This window comes from Macrobrachium rosenbergii, chromosome 50 (assembly GCF_040412425.1).
Source record: "Macrobrachium rosenbergii isolate ZJJX-2024 chromosome 50, ASM4041242v1, whole genome shotgun sequence".
NCBI lineage: Eukaryota > Metazoa > Arthropoda > Malacostraca > Decapoda > Palaemonidae > Macrobrachium > Macrobrachium rosenbergii.
The window spans coordinates 33,672,079-33,677,078 of NC_089790.1; the positions used below are offsets into that span (position 1 = coordinate 33,672,079).

The 5,000-nt window shown below is 34.3% G+C and overlaps 1 protein-coding gene and 1 long non-coding RNA gene across 5 annotated transcripts in view; one reads left to right on the forward strand and one right to left on the reverse strand.

Annotated features, from left to right (window-relative positions):
• Positions 1-5,000, forward strand: part of LOC136832823 (uncharacterized) — a 422,550-nt gene that overhangs the window by 364,541 nt on the left and 53,009 nt on the right. The gene's annotated exons all lie outside the window — the stretch shown is intronic.
• Positions 1-5,000, reverse strand: part of LOC136832822 (lachesin-like) — a 624,154-nt gene that overhangs the window by 313,641 nt on the left and 305,513 nt on the right. The gene's annotated exons all lie outside the window — the stretch shown is intronic.

The following is a 5,000-nucleotide window of genomic DNA, read 5'->3' on the forward strand; positions in this document are numbered from 1 at the left end:
AACATTTGCCAGAATTTCTCATTCTATTCTGCACACAATCTCATTTTCCTACTTTCTTTACAGCATTCCTGGCTCTCTTCAATCTCCCAACATTCTCACTATCCAGCGTTCTCATAAAACGTACTTTGGTTTTGTTGCCCCCCTACCATTCTCATTTCTCAGAAAAATGAGAATTTCTCCCCCTTTTTCTCCCGAAGTTCTTATCCTTTCTCTATCATTCTCCAGCATTCTTTAATAGCCTTCTCGCCCAAGCAAGAGCGCATGCGCACTCCTTGATCGGTAACAAGAAGGAAACGTGTATGGCGTGCGAGATGGTACGAAGGCCTGTTAACGACAGGCCCTAAATGACCCTCTTTCACTCATTCCCTCTCGTTTGGGGGTCCCTCTCGCTCGGTGATGTAATGGTTCTTTAATTGCGGTCGTAGATAGCGCTAAGCCTTAATATGTTTCGGATTTTATAGTCGCACATTGCTTTAAGAGCCGCCCGGGGTCATCACGAGAGCCACATTTGATATAGGATAGTCTCGATTTATTGACTTGACGAAGCTCCCTCGGGTTTGTTTTGGTTGGCTCTTCTTTTTTCTTTCTAGCCCCAGCTGGATTCTTTTTCTTTGTTTTTTTCTTTGTTTCTTAATTAATGGGGAGTAGCTCTGAATAAAGGTTGTTCGACTTCCTTTTATTTTCAGTGATTTAAAATTTAGGTTCTTATTACAATGTTCTTCACTTAGCTCTTTCTATCTACTTGCGGAAAACTGCATAATTAGCAGTTTAAATAAAAATAACTAAGTTTACCAATACCTATAAAAGGATAATAATTTCACGCTCAGTAAAAGAAGAAAGGAGGAGCATACTCCTTGCTTGCCTTCATATAATTTCACTATATAATATATATATATATATATATATATATATATATATATATATATATATATATATATATATTTTTTTTTATATATATTTATATATTTACACATGTATATATGTATATAAATATATGTAAATGTATTATTGTACATTATATATGTGTGTGTATATCTGTATATATCCGTGTATATCTGTATATGTATCCTCAATCCTCAAGTGAAATTATATGAAAGCATGAAGTATGATCCTTCGTTCTTCTTCTTTTTACTAACTAAAATTATTATCTTTTTATAGATATCGGTAAATCAAGTTAGTTTTTTTAAACTGCATATCGTGTAGTTTTCCGAAAGTAGATAGAAGAACTAAAGAGAAGAATTTTGTAATAAGAACCCAAATAATCATTGAAAATAAAAGGAAGTCGAACAACTTTATATATATATATATATATATATATATATATATATATATATATATATATATATATATATATATATATATATATATATATATATATATATAATCTGAGCATAAAAGTTATTCAAGTACTGAGCATAAAAGTTTAAACATTTTGCCGCAGATGAAATACTTTCCGAGACGATTGGTGATGTTAAATAGAATATGGACAACGAATATCAGGAAGGGTTACATTTTACCTGTTTTAACACAATATTGACTGTAAATTTTACCGACAAAAGTCATATAAAAACGAGCCTGGAATGAAGAAATGCACTAAGAACTTAACTGAAAAAGAAACATCTGTAAATCATTGTGAATGATGCATATATCTGTGTAGGCACATTTGCGATGGTCGGAAATACGCATCACTGCCTCAGCTACGCATGTTTGATTAGTATACAGATGTACTGCATCACAGCATTCTGGCCTTATTTTATCCAGCCACTAGACTTCAGATGAGAAGTCAAGTGGCTAGATTTCTTCTTGCTAATAAAGCATCCGTAGGCACTTGGAAAAACATGACCTTAAAGCTTACTTGTCAGGGATGTTTAGAGATATGAGGAAACACGGCTTAAATTGCTATATGAAAATATCTGTTGAGAGGTTATTTAAACAATCGGTAAATGAGACATTATATGAAGGATGCTGACAGGCGCAATCTTTAAAGTTTTGCCTCTAAATATGAGTTACCAAGAGAGAAGAGATTTTATGTAAACGTGACAGAAAATTGTCAATGACACTGATATAGTTATGATGACATACGAATTCGAGATATTGAAGTTTACAAGAAAATAAGGAAGTATGGACTAATATCAAAAGCCTCTGGAACTTTCTGAAGTTTACCTTTGGAAGAAGGGTCTTTATCGTATTGGAGACAGACTACTAAGAGGCAATGTTTACACTGAAATTGCGGCCAAATTGATGGATGAATCCAAATCACTGAAAGGAGTTGCTCGGCTTTTCTATGCTAGGAGAACAATTTGTCCATCATAATGCAGGAAAATTTATCCGTGTTGTATAACTTTTAACAGATAAAAAGAGAACACGACAAAGAGATGGCAGGTTTAGAGTAAATTTCATGAAAGAAAGACTATGGTGATGCGAAAGCAATGTTAAATATCGGCTTCGTAAGTCTGTTTTCAGGCCATATCCTTTCACTTTCAGTAAATGTTGTTACTAGGCCATGTCCTTTCACTTTTACTAGTAAATGTTGTTAGTATGCCATATCCTTTCACTTTTAGTAAATGTTGTTAATAGGACATATCCTTTCACTTGTAGTAAATGTTGTTAATAGGCCATATCCTTTCACTTTTAGTAAATGTTGTTAATAGGCCATATCCTTTCACTTTTAGTAAATGTTGTTAGTAGGCCATATCCTTTCACTTTTAGCAAATGTTGTTAGTAGGCCATATCCTTTCACTTTTAGTAAATGTTGTTAGTAGGCCATGTCCTTTCACTTTTACTAGTAAATGTTGTTACTAGGCCATGTCCTTTCACTTTTACTAGTAAATGTTGTTAGTAGGCCATATCCTTTCGGTTTTAGTAAATGTTGTTAGTAGGCCATATCCTTTCACTTGTAGTAAATGTTGTTAGTAGGCCATATCCTTTGACTTTTAGTAAATGTTGTTAATAGGCCATATCCTTTCACTTTTAGTAAATGTTGTTAGTAGGCCATATCCTTTCACTTTTAGCAAATGTTGTTAGTAGGCCATATCCTTTCACTTTTAGTAAATGTTGTTAGTAGGCCATATCCTTTCACTTTTAGTAAATGTTGTTAGTAGGCCATATCCTGTCACTTTTAGTAAATGTTGTTAGTAGGCCATATCCTTTCACTTTTAGCAAATGTTGTTAGTAGGCCATATCCTTTCACTTTTAGTAAATGTTGTTAGTAGGCCATAAATGTTGTTAATAGGCTATATCATTTTTTTAGTAAATGTTGTTAATAGGCTATATCCTTTCCCTTTTAGTTAATGTTGTTAGTAGGCCATATCCTTTCCCTTTTAGTAAATGTTGTTAGTAGGCCATATCCTTTCACTTTTAGTAAATGTTGTTAGTAGGCCATATCCTTTCACTTTTAGTAAATGTTGTTAGTAGGCCATATCCTTTCACTTTTAATGAATGTTGTTAGTAGGCCATATCCTTTCACTTTTAGTAAATGTTGTTAGTAGGCCATATCCTTTCATTTTTAGTAAATGTTGTTAGTAGGCCATATCTTAGCCCGCATGCAGGCCATGTATGTCACCTACAACATTTTCCTTCACTTTCCAAATCTCACATAAAACTGCTTCCAAACAAACAATGACCAAACACCATCGTGTCCAGACCAACATGGTTCTTCCCTATCAATCCTTCTCTTATCTATCATTGTCAGTCAAAATCTTCCTGCACAGTATTCCTTTATCAACTTTACTTTATACAAAGGAACAGTTATTCCTCATACTCCTTCATTTGTAAACTTTCCTCACTCATTCATACCTTACTAACTTTGGTCAGTAACCAAATAACACCTTCAACCCCAACATTCCACTACACCTCACTTGTAATTCAATCGACTCTTGGTTTTTTTTACATTCTTCAGCCTCTTAATTGCCCCACTTACGTTTTCACAAATCTTGTCAAACATACAATAGCTCTTTCAACTTTTGCATTATTCTGCTCTTGCCTTTCTTTTATTGTCCACATTTTACATATCTGCCAAATACACACACTATTACCCAGGGAATGCATTCTTTCAAGACAACATCTCTCGATTTGCATCTTTTTTCTTATATCCATTTGCTCTTTACTCTTCTTCTCCCTGAGATCCTTGCTCTCCCTCTCCGTTCTTTTTCTTTTATTACAAGGCCTCTTTTTCTTTTTCGCTTTTCCTTCGGCCACTTTATCCAGGCTCCTGTACTCCTGTAATACGATCTTCCCATCAAATTTTCAGGTGCACTTCGGGTAATCTGTTATTCATCCACTAGATTGCTTATATCCTCATCACACACTCACTTTTTCCGTCTTCCTACACTCTTAAAACCACAAGCACACTCTGATGACCTTGCATATCGCATCCTAGACTTTTGCACAATACATATGCTTCTTCAAGCTCCGTGTCTATATCCTAGCTCAATTTTCCTCCACTTTCGCATTATATGGTGTTTTTGTTCCCTGACTCATTGTCCTTCATAATTTCATGAAAATAACCTAATAAATTTTGGAAATGCTACCATAGGCTCAAGGGATACAGACACAAATCAAAAATAGAATCTTTCTGTGAATCTTGTGTGAAATCTGTTCATGCATATCGAATGGAAGTTACTTTTTGTATATAACATTTAACACGAGGATGAACTCACAGGCGTTCGTTACTGAATTTCTGTACTAGGAGTATTACTGCAAAGCTCTTGCGCTGCCTTTTATATAACATGATTATGTGGAAAGTCAGAAGTTTTGTGCTACTTGTCAAAACATAGGAAATAGAAAAATGCATTTATTCAGTACATCAGCACATTTCACTTCTGTTGAAGCAAAGTACATCCGGGACATTTTCATGCCAGAATGCTTGAAGATTAATGAGAGTAATTAAAGATATGCAACGTTTAATTTTAGTCAGATACCTCATGCTGTAACAGTGTTTACTAGAAAAGATACCAAATGTAGACATAATTCATGCAGTTGCTGTCATTAAACGGGGAAAA